Genomic DNA, 17,686 nt, shown 5'->3' with positions numbered 1-17,686 from the left:
ATTGGTAGGTTAACATCTTGTTTGGTCTATGTTCTTGGATGGTTATGACCGCGGACACTCCGTCCTTCTTCTTCTTAGCTGCACCCCCAATTGAATCTGATTGAATTGCCTTACTTGTTGCTTGCAAGGCTGCCAAATTTGTGATTCTTCCCGTCTTGATACCTTCTTCTATGAAATCTCCCATTCTAACGACTTCAAAAAACTTTTACCCAATGACACTTATCAGCCTTTCATAGTATGTTGCATCCTTTAGAGATTGTACAAAGAGCGTCATCATCTAACTTTCCGCCATCGGGGGCTGGACCTCTGCGGCTTCTGCTCTCCACCGCATAGCATACTCTCTGAAAGTTTCTATTGACTTCCTTTCTAACTTCATCAAATAGAATCCATCTAGGACAGTCTCAGTGTTAAACCTGAACCTATCCATGAATTCTTACACCATCTCTCCCTAACTACGCCATTTCTGCGGATCTTGGCATGTGTACCAATCAAGTGCTTCTCCTGTCAAGCTCCTTATAAATAGCTTCATCCTAATGGCTTGATCTTTCCCTACTCCAACGAGCTTATCATAGTACGACCTCAAATGAGCCCGAGGGTTTCCTTTTCCATCAAACATATCGAATTTTGGCACCTTATATCCGGCAGGCAACTCAATATCGAGATGAATACAAAGATCCTCGTATTCAAGTCCTTCATATCCTTTGTGGGTTTGGATACTTTTAAACGCTTCCTTTAGACTACGAATCTCCTTGGCAACATTCTCGTCCATTTTTGCCCTTGTTTCCCTTTCTATCTCCTCATAAGGATCGGCCTCTGGATGTGGCATGGTTTGTAATGGGGTAGTGAAAGGTTGAGCTTCCGCTACATATACTGGTGGCACATACTGCATGTTATGGTTAGCGGCGTGTGCCAACGGTATGTGTTGGGTTGCTTGGTAGCTTTGGGTAGGTAGGGTGGTCTAGGTTGAGTGGGATAGTTTGGATAACTGAAGGCTGAGGAACATATGGAGTGGTAAAGGGTAACGGATTGGCTTGTTGAAAGTTGACTTGTTGTGGGTTGGCTTGTTGCGGGTTATTTTGTTGCGGGATGGCTTGTTGTGGGTTAGTTGGTTATAGGATGGCTTGTTGTGGATTAGATTGTTATGAAATGGTTTGTTGTAGGTTAGTTTGTTGTAGGATGGGGGGCGAATTAGTAGCGCTTGGATTGATTATGTAAAGTGGAGGGTTTGAGGGAAAGGGTTGAGGGGCAGGCGAGTCAACAGGCGAAAAGGATGGTGGGATTGTCGCACTTGTTCTCTGTTCATGAGGAGGAGTATTGAGGGTAATGGACAGGTTGGAGAGATTTCGAAGTCACTCAATTTCACTTTGCATGTTGGCCATTTGTTGCATCAATTGGGCGATGAGTTCATCAGCATTCCTTCCCTCCGAAGCATCAGGTTCGTCTCTCGAAACGGTGATAAGTCCCAAGCTAGTGCACCTGAATCATTCATGTTGTTGGATGTTGGTGCTTTTGATCTTGTGAAGTATGGGTGATCTTCCAGTTCGCAGTCAACACGAATCAACCTTTGGGGAAATAATCAAAATAAAAGAAAACCTTCAAAAATGAAGAAAACTACGTTAGTATAGTGTGAATGATTGCTACTTTAATAAAACAATATTAACATTTGACAAATAATAGTGAAAGAAACATATATTACATAGCAACAAATCACATAATAAAAGAGAAATCTAGCAATCATAGCGCAACCTATTATGCTGGGGACCTCTTTTGTACCAGAGGTGGGCCTAACGCCAAATATTCGAGATTATGATAGAGTGATCCAAGCCATTAAATTGAGACACTTGAGTTTGGAAATAAAAGGCCAAGTTTCATTGAAATAACAAAAGCGAGTACATTGATGAGATAATAAACTAAAATACATAAAAGATGACATAATGTAAAAACAATCCTAAGACTTGGCCTAGATCTTTTGCACTTGTTCACGCTGGCGGCGGAAATGAAGATGATGCCCCATCATTGCTAGGCCCTGCTCCCACATTCCCTAAATACTGCATTATATTCGCCATTTGAGCCCACATCTCCGGAGTGACAACCATGGTCCCCAAGCGAGAATGTCTTATCCAAATTGTCTTCCCAATATCCTCGAAGCCTGGTTCACCTGCTGGGCTAGGATCTATGTTACCATAGTCTTCTTGAAGCCACGCATGATATTCTGGGATACCTCCTGCCGGTCCAACCCCAATACTTATTGGATTAATATTATCCCATTCATCGAAAATCTGGCCAGCTCTAGGAACTCTGAAGTCTGGCCCAAAGAGGATTTCAGAACCACTCATATTAGCTTAGAGAGGTATTACTTGGTCTAGACTGAACTGTCGAAGTACGCGTACTGGAGCGTATGGCTGGAGGCCCTTCAACCCAATAAGCTCGATATAGTAAAGTCTTCTACCTCTTATGTAGGCCGTGGTACGTGATAGCAATGGGTATTTCTATTGGATTTGATCACCAGTGCGGGAAATCAAGAGCTCATACCAAAAATTAGTGTCGACTGGAGATACAAACAGCTTCATTCTTTCATAAAAGCTATCAATTTTATTTGATTCACTGAAATATATGTCTGCCATATTCGGACGTTGGTAAAAATGCTCCATTGCTCACATCTTTTACACTTTCCTAAAGCTCGAAGTATTTTTTCTAAAATCATGGGAACCAAGGTGAGTTGCGCACCGTCAACCCCTTCAAAAAGTGCTCGAGCCATGGAACATATGCAAGTACTGATCTTCCCGTATTCACGTCGGAATACCAAAGTCCCAAGTAAGGCAACAACAAATACAATGGGACGTCTAACTTGCCAATGGACGGGAGTGCATGAGAATTCCTTCTTGAACAGCTTGTGACCATCTTGACGACCATACCTCTCATACAAATAATCCAAAGAGACCCAGTTATTCTCGAAGCATTGGAGTTTCTTAGTGTTCTTCAACCCCAAGTAGCGAAGAAATTTCTTCCCTGATTGACTGTGCGGGATAATCTGACCTCTCCCTTGGTATTCCAAATTAGTAAAATAACTAATTTCTTCCAATGTGAGTGTGAGCTCATAGTCCTTAAATTTGAAGACAACTCGCTTTGGATCCCAAAATTGAAGTAATAATCTAATCACATGTTTGTCGGGAGTGATCTGGAACAGTGAAGTGAGGAACCTCAACCTCCTTGTAACAGCCAGTCTACTACCAAGGTCCAAATCTTCCCACCATATCCTCAGCTTGCTTGGGACGTCACTGACCATCTTAATCTTGGGGATCTGGGGGACGAAATCCATCCTACAAAAAAGAAAAAGAAATGATTCCCAAACTTGACATGTCATGGTTAGGCTTGGATACTTCTATCATTATCACGTTACACATAATATGCTTGTTGGTCGTTGGGTTATGAAACCCGTCGACAATTTGGTGGGTTTCCTAATTGTGGAGTCGATACCAAGGACCGATTATGCATGCATGACTTAGATGAAATTGGTGGCATGGCTCTATCCTAAGTCTTCTAAGATTTGGCTTACTAGACACAAGGTTTTCGAGCGGACTACTCGAGTGAGAAGGCTATGCGGTCACTGAGAATTCGGACACCCCGCGCATATGCCAACTCTCCTAAATTTTGGGATTTTGAAAGAAATTTGCGGGTGCGCAAAACACACCTCGCGTGCCCGTGTGATAGTGTGAATTTTCTGTAATTGGAGGAAATATGAGCGGAATAGCAGTTTTTAAAGAATGCAATAACACGTAATTACAAGAATTCACATAACATAAAGAGTTAAAGTAAATAACAAAAATTATCACACAAAAGAAATAGTTAAAGTAAATAACAAAAATTATCACATAAAAGAAATAGTTAAAGCAACTAAAGAAATGAATTGAAAAAAATCAATTCATAAAACACATAAGAAGAACAGCTAAAGCACAATAACCTAATTAACCTATGTTTGTTATGATTAAGAACCTAAATAATCCCCAGCGGAGTTGCCAAGCTGTTATACCCCCTTTTAACCGGGTCAAAGCGGAGTACAACATATTAGTGATTCCTAATTATTTAACTTAAAGAGTCGCCACCTAATTATTTTAACGGTGAATTAGGACACCTAATTATTAATTAAGTAATGCTAAAAGTTAACTCCGATTAATGGTCTTCTTAACTTAACGATTCTAGGTAAGGGTTCTTAGTTATCCTAAAGGGAAGGGATTAAGCATCCTTTAAGATCCGTTAACTACGGTTAACCGGCCAAACTTAGGTTAAAAAAAATGATCTCAAAATACAAATATAGCATTGTAGATACTTTATAACCATTTGAGAAAAATAACTTGCAACTAGCCAGCTTATAGTATTAAAACATAAATAATGGTAGTCAACTTTATAGTTTTGAAGTCAAAATAAAATATAAAGAAATCTGTACAAATCCCTGGAACTTTCACATATTGAAATATTATTGAATTTGAATGATTCGAAACAAGTAGCAGTCAATTCAAAACATGATCAAGGTTTATAAAACGGTATTCTTTTAATCTCAAAATATGCCAAAACTGAAAACGGAATTTTAATCTAACTGTTCCAAAGCCACGGTTTTAGCGAGAAAATAAAATAAGATTTGCAAAATAATAATAATAATAATAATAATAATAATAATAATAATAATAATAATAATAATAATAATAATAAATAAATAAATAAATAAAAATACCAGTCCAAACAGTGCACTAATATATTTCAGTGGTTGCCTTCGAAGAATTGTTTTAAGATTCATCTTCAGCTCCTATATAAATATTACCACTCTTTAAGTGATGAAAATATTACTTTATTAATAATAAATGATTGGGATAGTCTAAATGATAGAATAAAACCTACACTAACTAAGTTTATCCTAAAATCCCAAAACAGGGATACACCAAGAATAAACAAAATAGGGATACACCAAGCATAAACAAACCAGCGATTGTGTTTAACAAATAAATTAAAAAAATGCAATAAAATAAAAAATGAAAATGGAATGACTGGTAATAGAAAGATAGCCAAAATAAGTCCCGAGCAATTTTGCTCATTCCTCTTGACAGATTTGATGCATTTAAAAGAGAATCTGCGGAATAGACTCCATGCTCGGTAATAGGAGAGTCTTGGGTTAAGACTCCAAGTTTGCAAGAGTCCCGAATTAAGACTCCATTTGCTCCCAGGGTGCACATGTAAACAAAGACGAGGAGAAAAAAAATTAGAATGCAGGATACAAAAAAAAAACATGGGAAATTAAACAAATTCTTCATACAAGTCAGCCGTATAATTTAAAGTATGAAAACTATCAAACTGAACATATATTTTGACAAAGTTCCATAATGTTTTCATTTAGCATATGAGATTTTGACACGTTCTTTCCAGGCTTCATGTACTTAAACAGATAAAATACATAAGCAATTTTCACAGTATATTAGTCAAAGAAAAATCATTGGATTTATCAATATACCATCTTCATTTAGACAAACACGGAGATTACATTCAAGACACCATACGAACAAGAGACAAAAGAAATGAGGAGAACACACATCATTTAACTATTTAGCATGCTATGCAATTGAACTGACACTGAGTAAAAAGAAATTTCACACTTGTAGGAAAAAGGAACCAGGGATCTACACTTGACTGGTTTTAAAAAAATCATGTTGTTCTAAGGACATAGATTCATGGAGATTCATAGACTTATGGTGGATGAAACATAGTAAAGAGTTAGGGTCATGAACATCACTAAATAAAATCTCATAAGGGACTAACATTCTGAAAAAATCAACCACACATATGGCAAGTAACTTTCCAAGATATTTGATAAATACTATTAAGACTAAACAAAAGAAAACTCAAACTTAGAACACACATTACTTCAAATTAACAGATTCAGCCATTTAACAGCCTTTGAATTAAATGACATTTAAACATAAGTTAAGATCAGAGAGATGAACCGACTTAGAGAGAATCATGACAATCTTCAAGAGCATAGATCAGTTCAAAATCTCTGAAATACCAAAAATCACTTTTTTGTTTTAACAAAGGGAGGACACTACTTGCTACAGGCCATGATTAAGATCTAAAGGGGAGGGAGTTATAATGAATAAATAAAAACAGATCATTTTTTTGGAAAGGTAGTCTTGGTTCAAGAATTTTGGGGGTGGGGTCCCAGAGCCTCCAGTCTTTCAACTCAACAAACTAAGACCTTACCTAATTTCTTCAATAAATCTAAGACTGAGTATTAAGTAGTGATGGGCAAGGAGCTAGTAAATCAAGGCACCAAACTTAACTCTTCAGGACCTTATACTCAACATGCAACAGTATACTAAAGTAATGTAGCCCTAGGTAAATGCTATTAGTCTTTGCTTCTCAACCTTATCAAGACAGGCTTAAAAATGTAGATTGAATCACAAAAGAGGGGCAAAACCATTTTCTATAAACACTTTTAAAAGAAGTGAAGTTAAAGATCCTTACTTTTTTTCAAATTCACTTCTAGCAAACCCAGTAATTCAAATGATGCTAATAGCCCTACTGATTTAGAGTAGTAAAAGAAAAGAGGCAAATTTCTTTTAATATATTTCTCATATATAACAAGGAAATGTTCAAAAATCATTTAGAGGAGGCTGAAGTTAAAAGTCATTTTGCTAAAGTTTTGGACCCCTTAAAATATTTGGGCAAGACTTGTTTCTTCAGATGATTCAATAATTATCGGATTGTAGTTATTAATCAATCAAACCTCACACAAGCCAAAGGAAACAAGCAACTTTAAAGAGGAAGAAATAACTAATAACCAAACCTAGCAGCAAAATTATTAGAGAATAATATGTTAACAGCTGGTGAAGTTAACCAGATTCAAATCCATCACTAGTTAAAGGCAACAGACAGCCACACCTATTTTTAACTAATCACTAAGAACACTCAACAAGAAAATATATATAATATATATATATATATATATATATATATATAAAGGAAGAGGTCACTGAACTGAAGAAACACGATTATACTAGGGAGTAAACCATTAATCAGTAAATTAACTGACAAAATTTAAACTAAACTAATCCTATTACAGAATCGATAAAACACTGGAATAACTAATGAAAATAAGATTAAGATGAGGAAGGAAGATTACTCATATAATTCTAACACGAACATGTTTCAAAACTAAGCTACCTATACTAGAATTCAGAATGCACACAGAACTTAACAAAAAGGAAAATAAAGTTGAAACGAAGGAAAAATTACCTTTTAATGGTGCAGTGAACGGGGTGCGGGTGTCTTAGATCCGACGCAATCCGACCTCGAACTTGAGTATTTTTTATATATAAAAAAAAGATGGCAGCAAGCAGTTGAACTTTTAGGAGGTAAGAAAAGAGAAGAAAACAAGAGTTTTTGAGAGCAAGAGTGGCGGCCAGAACCTTGGTCCAAATGGACTCCAAATGCTAGTATTTATAGATACAAAATCGGGTTTTTTTGGGATTCAAAGTTTTGGGTGGATTTTATACGAATTTGTTGTTTGAAATCAAAATTGAATTTCCTAGGGTTAATTTTTCTCAGAAATTTCAGAGGTGTTTTGGCCTTTTGTGTTGACCTCATTAGAGAGGAGGTACAAGGGGACGTTATAGGTGGCAGTTCTTACCCGGAAATGGAAGAACAAAATTCTGCCATGGTTGATGAAGGTTGAATCGTTAGCCAAAGATGAGTAGAAGACAAAAAAGTTTTGCTGGGCATTGATGGACATTTGGGCATAGGTGGTAAGAAGGTAAATTTTTTAGTATAGGTTTTATTTGGAATGGATCTTTGAAAAAAAATGAGTTTAAAGAATATTAGCTTTTGGGCTCCAATTAGTTTTGGGCTCCAATTAGGCCGACTTGGGTTGGTCTAGCTGATTTCTTTGGCCTCTAAATTTAAATGAAAGACACTTCTTAGGTAATTATATATTAACGCGTGCTAAAATATTACTTAATATAAAAATATATTCATTAGTACTCAAATAAAAATAAAATTATATGATATCGTAATAGTTGCGCGATAATATTTATAAAGTTTAAAAGTAAGTACATGTTATCGTCTAAATATACAAAATAAATGTGATGCGTAAGATGCTAAAAGTGATCATGGCAATCATGATATTAAGTGATGGCAATATAATTATTATTATTATAATAATAATAATAATAATAATAATAATAATAATAATAATAATAATAATAATAATAATAATAACGGTAATAATAATGATAATAGCCAACGATTATAGTTGGACAATGAAACGACGATATTAATGGAAAGCTAATAATTGCAATAAAATATAAATAACTCTTCTTAAGTTGTCAAAAATTTTAGAAGCGAAAATAAATATTTTGGAAGAAAGGCGGGACAAAGTTGGGTGTCAACACTTATTATATACGTGAATTCTCTCTTTAAAGTCCAATTCACGCACCACAGATAGTGTTCAATTAGTGTTCAAGTAATTAAACGATTAAGCACAAGAACTAATAAGCAACCCAAAATATGAAAATTTATGTCACGACCCAACCCCGTAGGCCGCGACTAGCGCCCGACCTGGGCACCCGTACGTACCAAAGTCCCAAAAATAGTAACTCAAATATTTAATAAAATTTGGGCAGAGTTTCCTCTGTTTTTTCTTACTAGTCAAAATTAACCTGCACGCAGAAAATACCAACAAAGGCCACACAGGGCCAACATATCCATAAACACATATACAGGCGAGCCGGCAAGGGGTACGTACGCCGTGGCGCGTGAACCGCCCGAACATATCACATATACATATCTTGTACGACACAGCCATAACCCACATACATATCCACAGGCCTCTAAACAGAATAACGAAATCATATGACGGGACAGGGCCCCGTCGTACCCCTGAATAATAACGTACATGTACATCAGGAGATAATATATACCAAAATATATGAGCTCCAGAAGAAGGAGCACTCCCAGAAAGCTGAATAGGTATCCTAAGCGGATGGATCACCAAGGCCGAACGTCCGTACTTTTTAAATCGGCGGCATGAACGCGGCCCCCGAAGACAGGGGGTCGGTGAATATGTACCGAGTATGTAAAGCGAACGATCAATCGAATCACAATAATAGAATACAAAAAATAGATATGATATGCAAAATGTCAAATATGTAATTAAAATATAAGTCATGCACAGGCTCTTAGAACGATGGTCGCCCGTCGATGGCGCCATACCACGAGATCACACCAGAAGGTTTCATATCTCTGTAACCCGACATATCCCCATAACACGTCATAGCCAACCATAACACCGTACACAAGATAACACCAATATAAACGGAGCCCGGCTCTCTAGCGAGGAGCTCGGGAACCGTAACACAACATCACACCGAATATATCATAACGCGCACGAAATATAACCGGCCGGGATCCGGTGAACGAGACAATAACCATAAGCACGAGCGGAGTCGTGAGCGAAAAAAGCCTTATATGCATAAAATCATAATCATAACTCATTAAGTAATTAAGAAGCCCATATGCGGAAGTCAAAGTGGGAACAATATTAAGTTTTCCCAAAAATCCCTAAAGGTAGCATAGAAAAGCCGCGGGCCCCACGGACGGGCGCCGGCCCCCGTCCGAGCCCGACTACGAGGATTAGGGAAAAGTTATACCTTATGAACTTACATATTATGTTTTGGGGCGTTCCGAGCTCGTATGCAAAAGTTACGGACGTTTGAAGTTCGGGACCTCTTTGTAGTCAAAATTCTTTTTAAGTCTTTCAAATTTCAATCATTTGAAACACAAGGAATCTTAGTTTGCACACCTTAAGGAATAAGTTCTTAGAATCGAATAAAGTACACGTCTAAGCTCGGATTTTAGGAGTAGAGTGACCTCGAGACTCGGGTCGTAGCCTAATAGTACTAAGACATGCCAAAGAAAAGAGAACGACGCTTTACATACCTTATCCGCTCGCAAGCTAAGTCAAGCTTCAAGTCTCGGGTACGCCAAGATCTACATAGCACCAAATATATTAACATTAGTCATACGCCTTTAGGCATCCAATTCCAAACGGACATTAAATTCTATAGAAATTTCAAAGAGGAAGATTTCCCCTATAAATGCACCAACCCCGAGATTTCAACTCCGCTAATTTCAACAACAACCAAAACCAACAACCAAACTACAATATCAATATTCAATCCAAAATACATTTTAGCACTAATAACTCTCTTTACATAATTTCCACAACTTTCTCAACATTCCAATATACTACCTCAACTACTTACATTTCAATCAAGATCGACGTTTACGCATTCGAGCATTACTCCAAAACCATACAAATAATGTTTAAGAACGCTTTAACTAATTTACACAACACTTCAAACAACCCAACTAAAGTCCCAATTCACCCGAAATGCAGCCCAAACCCGAGAGCAACATAGTTTGCCTTCCTTTCCTCCAAATTCATAAATTACACTAACTATCCACCCTTTATAATGTCAATTCCATAAATGTAAAAATGTACACAAAGATCACAACGACTTTCAAATCAGTCCACACGATTCCAATCATCAACATAAGTCATTTAAGAGCTCATTATCAATTTAGAATTCACAACAACACAACTAAAACACTAAGGGAACTCAATTCATTTCTTGGCACCAAAATTGACCTATATTCGGCCATGTCACAACACATATATGGATGATTCCCATGCATGTCAACACACCACAACAACAACCAAACATGTTACATAGAATCTAAACTATCATTCCAACATGGCATTACTATACACGGCCATGAGCCATGCACACTCAAGGTGCACGGTTCAACTCCAACACCTAAATCTTCCATGAATTCATTCATATTTACATACTATAACATGTCCACACCATTTACAACACAAGAAAGAAAAGTAATTCTCACCTTTTTCCTTCACTCCCCACGTTGGCTCAAGTCTTCCAAGAGGGAAAACGAGTGACTTGTTGGTCCAAACAACGATTCCACGTTAACGAGCACCCTTGAATTAGTTGTTTTGCTAAGGGAACCAATTTTTTTAATGCAAGTTTCTTGGTCTTGATTTTTTTCTCCTTGTAGCCGTGAGCTCCTCCTCTTGTCTTCTCCTTATCTTCTTGATTTTTCTAGAATGAGAAATGAAGAGGAAGATGACTTAGTCATCTTTTTAAGTTGCCAAAAAAAATAATAATTCATGTGGCCAAGGCCCACAAGTATGTGGCCGGCCACTTTGGCCCTTAAATTAACATAATTCACAAGTTTTCTTAATTCATTTTTGGCCCCAAATATTTCCTTAATGTTTTCATGCCAACAAAGTCATATACCACTTATTTAAAACAAAGTCATGATTAAAGAAAATTCCGACTTCTTGTCTCGGAATAGCCTTGTATCCTAACTTGTCATCATTAACTCAAATTATCCCGTTGTTAAAAATACGGGATATAACAATTTAATTGATAGAAATTGTCGTCAAACCAACTATCATGTCTTTCGCCATAACCCTAGAATTAAGAAGTTTAGCAACTCATGATTCTAGATGAAAAATAAGAATTCATGAATAATCTAGGGTTGAAAAGAAGAAAATATAATAAAACCTAGGAAGAGAAAGTCGAACGGTGGCTTACAAGTCTTAGAAATATCCCAGCACGTCATTTACAGCTTATAAAGCATCTATTTATAGTCTACGATAAAAAATAAAATAAGTAAACCAAATCCCGATCGAAACGGGAAAATGTCACTGTTGACACCTAATTTTTGACCTCCCGTATTTTATTTTAATTACTCAGAGTCCGTGGATGACCAACAAAATGAATCATGCATTTTTAGAGGTCAAAATGATTTTTATAAAATTGCTTAGGTCAATATTTTTACTCCTTTAAATTGATAAAATAATTTCTATAATATTATAAATCATTTGGGAATTAATTGGTACATTTTTGAAATATATGTTAGATTTAACCAAAGTAAAACAATTTTGTAATTATTTATTTAATTGTTTAAATTGTCAAAAAGTCAAATTGGCAAACGTTTTATTCCCTTTAATCCAAGGGATTTGAGTAATTAAAAGAATTGACCATTTTACCCCTCAATCTTTAATTTTGTGTATTTGCATAATTTGTTGAAACTAATAATTGTTTCTAGTATTTAATTAGGATAATTGGTCAATTAGAGGGGCATTATTGCAGATGGATTTCTAATTATTTAATTGTTTATAATATGGCCACAATTGAATTATCCAATTCATGGTGTAAGGCACTTGGGGTCATTTTTTTACAAAATAAGGCTCCTAGTGGATTTAATTGGAAAGACCAGATCTATTGACAAATTAAATCAGGCCATATTTTGCAAAATGAGCTTATTTACACTATTGGCCATCTTAAAATTAATAATGGATGAATTATGCCTTAATTTGATACCACGGTCAATAATTCGTTGTTGTAAATGTTCGTCTATTTTTTTAAATTACCCGTCCTACCCCTATACACATATATACACCTAGTATACATAAGTATACATACATAATATACATAGGGAAAAGAGGGCCCATGTCCATCCTTTTAAAATTGGACCGAGTCCAGTCCAAAACGGACCAGACCCGGCCCAAAACACTTCAGACTTGGGGGAATATCCCCCTTCCACTTCCATTTTCCTCATACCAAACACGACTCTATCTCTCTCCTCCTTTCCCTTTTTACCCCTAACCCTAGAATGTCGCCTCAATCCGAAATGGCATTCGCGCGGAAGCCACAGAGATTGCACAATCTTTACACGTCCATTTGCGTGAAACAATTAATGTTTCAATCTCGAATTCGCTTTTCTCACCCCAAACACGGTAATAACCCTTCTTCTTTACGTTTTCCTTTAATTTTGAGTCAAAACATATGATTTTCTGTATTTTTATTATTGTATTGCATTTTTACTTTCTTGATCCTCATTGGTTGAGCTTGAATCAACCGGATCGAAAAATATAAGTCCCAAATCAAGCCATTCGTTGCCAATAGAGGCTAATCTAGACCGTAGAATTCGGTTGCTAAATTATTTTTCTGAGAAATCCTACTTTGTACCACATCGGTGTTCTAGGGTTTTTGATAATTTTGGGGTTCTATAAATAGAACCCCAACCTTCACCAAAAAACCAAGTTTTGGCAAGCCCAAAAAAGCTAGAGTTTTAAGTTCAACTTGAAATTTAAGCTTAATAGTATAATTTTAGACTTAATCTCTCCTTTAGGGTTTGAGTCCTTCAGTTAGAAATTTTTATTTACTTTTGTTCTTTTCTTGTGTGATTGAGTTTGAGAATTGGAAGCACAAAGGCTCCAAATCCATTCTTGTTCGCGGCTGAGCATCAAAAAGGTAATCTTTTATCATTTTTTGCTTTGATTTAGTTTATGTTTAGTTTATGCCTAAGTGTAGTGTTCATTTAGTCATTAATACGGTGTTTATTAGAATAATTGTTTGAAGATGCTTGTAGTAATTGAATAGGTGGCTCAGCTCAATAGTGTGTTTAATATTGAGGTATATCTGAGTTCTCAACTGAACCTTGAATGCTGCATAGTCTCCTAGACACTAGAATATTGGCATATGGTCCTGAATTTGACAACTTAAGTCTGAATTGATGGGTACTGAATGGACTTAGTCCTATCTGAATAAACTAGCTACTATTAAGTTAGTATTAGACATTAATCAAGGACATAACCATAATAGAAATGAGTTTAAAAGTGGTCTCTGTTAGAGTGAAGAGTGTGGTCTAACAATAGATCATTAGTTATTAATAATGGGTTAAGTGGATACACTGCTTTATAGGACTGATCTTCTTCAATATTAAAGTGGGACCAGGTAAAGGGGAGGGAAGATGGAATCAACTAGGTCAGTTTGAGCTTTGTGTACACATTATCTGTTAATGGGAGGAACCCCGCCTAAGAAGCAAGCCATTAAGTGATCTAAATCAATCTTCTAAAAGGGTTTAGGTCATTGGAACTTGAGTAGAAATCTAAATGCTTACCATATAGCCTATTTGTGAACATGAGTATCCTGTTGCCTTTGCACCTACACATTGCATTTTGGGATCTGTTTTAATACTGACTGAGTCTTTGTTTTTTTTTTTTTTCTGAGAATCTAGTTATGCCAAAAGTCTTAAAGGTTTGATTAGATTAAGTGTTTAAAAGATCACTATTAAGAATCAGGATTAATCCAAGTCTATTTGATTACTTGTTTACATGAAATATCTCTGAATCTTGTTTGAAGATCTTGAATGCATTAAAATGAGAGTTGACACTGTTCCTAGTTAATATGTGTGATTGTCCCATGCCTAAGATCTGTAAAAGAGTGTGAGTCAAGTTGCTAACCTGAATTTATACTTTAATCATAAAATTCCTGCATAGTTTTATCTGGAATAAAACTGGTTCAAGATTCAAAGTGAAAGTCTGCCTATTGTGTTCCTCTTGAACTATTTGAGTCTTGGTCTGAGCTTTAATACTTTGTCCATGTGTTTAGTTGCCACTACTTGACTGACTGTTTTATATATACCTCTGTGACTTGGTTAGATAGAGTTTATAATATGCTATGACTTGCTGAATGTTCAGACTAGCTTGTGATGGTTCTGTGAAGTTAAATGATTTAAGGAACCTACTAATCACAAATTGACCCATGCTATGACTCTGTATGAATTTTATTAGGCCTTAGTGGTGAGAAATGATTCTAGTCCTAACCTAAATGGTCATGTCTGCTTATGTGTACATGCATTTGAACTTGTTTGAATACTTAGCTGTGAACATCTTAAGTGACAGATTCCATATGATCATAAGGGACTAAGAGTAAGTTAAAAATCATATGGCCTTAAAGAGCCTTTTTAAAAGGTGTCCTGAGAAAGGATTAAGGAAGAACCAAGCATTGCTTGGTTCATAACACCTTTCCTCCATATAAGGGTACCTTGGCACTTCTGTAGCCTATAGGGTGCATGCTTACTGCACAAATGCCTTATAATCATATAGATTCTATCATTAGACCAAAAGAACATAGATTGGAATCAGGGATACATGGATGAATGATTTACTAAGATTGAGTAGGAAATTTAGGTGTGTTCATTTGGCTAAGTCAGAAACAAAAGAAGAGAGTTTAGAGTTTCAAAACATGAATGAAATCTGAGTATTAAATGTACAGGAATTGAGTCACTAAAGACCACTAGAACTCTGTAAATCCCTCCCTCAAAGATTTTATCAAAAGGCATGGTTGTTTTTCTTTGTATTCTCTCTATCTCTCCTGAGTTGCATTTGTGTATAAATCCTGCATATTCTTGTCATATATTATTGTCACTGTGTTAAGCTTAACTAGAATTTGAAGAGTAATCTTGTACCATCTCATGTATCTAAACTTGTTGGCATCTTGTCTTGTCTATATATTGCACCTGTTTGGTTCAAATTGCTATTTGCTTTCTCTGTATACTGTAGTGTCCTGCATATGTGCACCCAAGCATAGCTAAGTCCTGTTCTACCTATATGTGTCTACTTGCTTATGCCAGGAGCCTTGTAGTTTATATATATCTCATTCTTGATTGACATGTTAATTGTTTCCCATGGTTTCCCCATTCTGTGTCTGAGAAAGTTAAGTAGATACCTATTCTTTCCATTCTTGTGTTATTTAAAACTGTGAAGCAATCCATGTGTTTAAACTGAATATTCATTTCTCTCTACTATGTGCTCTATGGTGCCAATGTCTAATTGTATAGCTTATTTGATCTTAAGTAATGGTTTAACTAATCTTATCTAAATTTGATATCTATATGAGATAGGAATCATCCTTGGTATAAGTAAAGGGGTAAAGATCTAGTCAACTAATTAAAATGTGAGCTCTAGAACATGTGTTAAGGCTGGATATACAGAAAATATACATTAGGTCCTCAGAACAAGGAAGGCATACATTTAGTATACACCTAATATACATCTGATATACATATCATGGTGTGTATTTCTTGGGGTATATCATGCATATGGGTGGAACAGGCTAGCAATGTATAAGTCCTACATATTAAGTAAATAAAAAAGGAGGGAAATCTTATTAAGCCTCAATTTCAACATAGTGTTCATCTTAGAGTCCTAGATGGGCCTGGCCCAAGTCAAGTTTTAGTAAGGAATAGCCCAACCTTTAAAAATCTAAGTTAAAGAAAGGGGACTTAGGTACTTTTCTTCTTATATTTTGGTCCTGGGCTGCAAAGGCCCAATCTTGTACATTTGTGTGTATACACTGTTCCTGCTTATGAATTGTATATGTATATGTATACATATATTGCATATGTATACTTATGTGTGTGATAAGTTCAGTAAATCAAAAACTAACCAGGTTCCTCTTCTTTTTCCAGTCCTCCACTGCATGACCATTCGGGCGAAGTCCAGCCAACCTGTTGGGCCAAGGCCCAATAGGCAAATTCTTTCTAAACTATCGAGTCCGATGAAGACGAAGATGGAAGCTAATATTATTAAATGCATAGAAGGCCCAGCCATGGGTGAAAATGGTCAACTAGGGGCTTGGGACGCCCCTAGCCTTCCCTTTCTTCTTATTTATTTATTTATGTCTTCTTTTTATGTGTAATCTTGTTGTATTGTGTATTTGTAAAAACTTGCAAAACCCAGGAATATATATTGGAGCTTATGGTTTGAATTAGCCGTCTTAGGATAACGGTACTTATGCCGTTTAGTTGACTTTAGGTCCCCAAAACGAATTTTCAAAACCCGCTTAGTATAAATAAATTCTCAAAGTCTAAAAATGGATAACTGTTTTCTTTAAATACAAGTTTAACACGGACAAATAGGAAAGCAAGATTTCAAGAACTTCGACTTTTTTCTTCAAACAAGATCAGATTAAATTTTTTAAACCCAAAGGCATATCCTTTTGAGAACAAATTAAGTTTTAAACCCAAAAAGATAAATATTTTGGGCCGAGCCCAACAAACTAGAAATCGAGATGTATGGTTAACATTTTCCTGAAAATAGTGCATATTAGAGCCCAGTTTTTAGAAAAGAGGTACAACGATGAAAAGAAATTTGAGCAAAAGCCCAAAACAAAAAATGCACCGTTTTAAAAGGTCATGGATTTTAAAGCTAAAGTTCGTCTTATACACATAAATAACAAAGAAAAATCGTTTCATAAAATTGAGTCCATAAGAATTCGTAAATACAAGGGTTTAGAGTAGGGACCCGAACCAAGTATGAGATTAAGCATGAACTAAATTATACTTAACTTATAAATCAAAACGATTTTGATACACTATCCTTATATATAAAAGGAAATTAGTTGTCTTCGGATATTATAAATCCAAATCTAAATACCCTATATATAAAGGGGATATATTCAATTCTTTTCAAAATGATATGCAAATGGCAGATTTTATAAATGCGGGAATAAACACTAAATAAACAGTTCATGCAAATACTCATACATTGGAATTCGAAGGTCAACCGTATAGTACGGATCCTTAATACTAGGGTGCCTAACACCTTCCCTAGGGAATCACCAGAATCCTTACCTAGAACTTTAGATTACGAAGGCTTTTTTCACCGTATATGAATAAATCCTTCGAAACTGGTTTTCCTAATTTCCTAAAAATTAGGTGGCGACTCTTTTAAAACAAATTTCAAAAGAGCACCAATTATTTCGAAGTA

At 35.8% G+C, this 17,686-nt stretch overlaps 2 long non-coding RNA genes across 3 annotated transcripts in view; one reads left to right on the top strand and one right to left on the bottom strand.

Annotated features, from left to right (window-relative positions):
* LOC132029614 (uncharacterized) overlaps positions 1-6,943 on the bottom strand; it is a 29,785-nt gene extending 22,842 nt beyond the window's left edge. The window contains exon 1 of the long non-coding RNA XR_009407879.1: positions 4,976-6,943. This is a non-coding gene — a long non-coding RNA (uncharacterized LOC132029614). The remainder of the gene's footprint in view (positions 1-4,975) is intronic.
* Positions 6,944-12,584: 5,641 nt separating this feature from the next.
* Positions 12,585-16,847, top strand: LOC132029613 (uncharacterized). Of its 2 annotated transcripts, XR_009407878.1 has the most exons (3): positions 12,676-13,385; positions 16,387-16,636; positions 16,699-16,847. It is a non-coding gene; the product is annotated as an uncharacterized LOC132029613 (long non-coding RNA). The 2 variants fall into 2 exon arrangements; XR_009407877.1 differs by lacking the exon at positions 16,699-16,847 and having other exon boundaries at positions 12,585-13,385; positions 16,387-16,685.
* The last annotated feature ends 839 nt before the right edge of the window (positions 16,848-17,686 follow it).

This window comes from Lycium ferocissimum, chromosome 9 (assembly GCF_029784015.1).
Source record: "Lycium ferocissimum isolate CSIRO_LF1 chromosome 9, AGI_CSIRO_Lferr_CH_V1, whole genome shotgun sequence".
Lineage (NCBI taxonomy): Eukaryota > Viridiplantae > Streptophyta > Magnoliopsida > Solanales > Solanaceae > Lycium > Lycium ferocissimum.
Note: the sequence above shows the minus strand (reverse complement) of the source record. Positions and strands in the feature narration are given on the sequence as shown.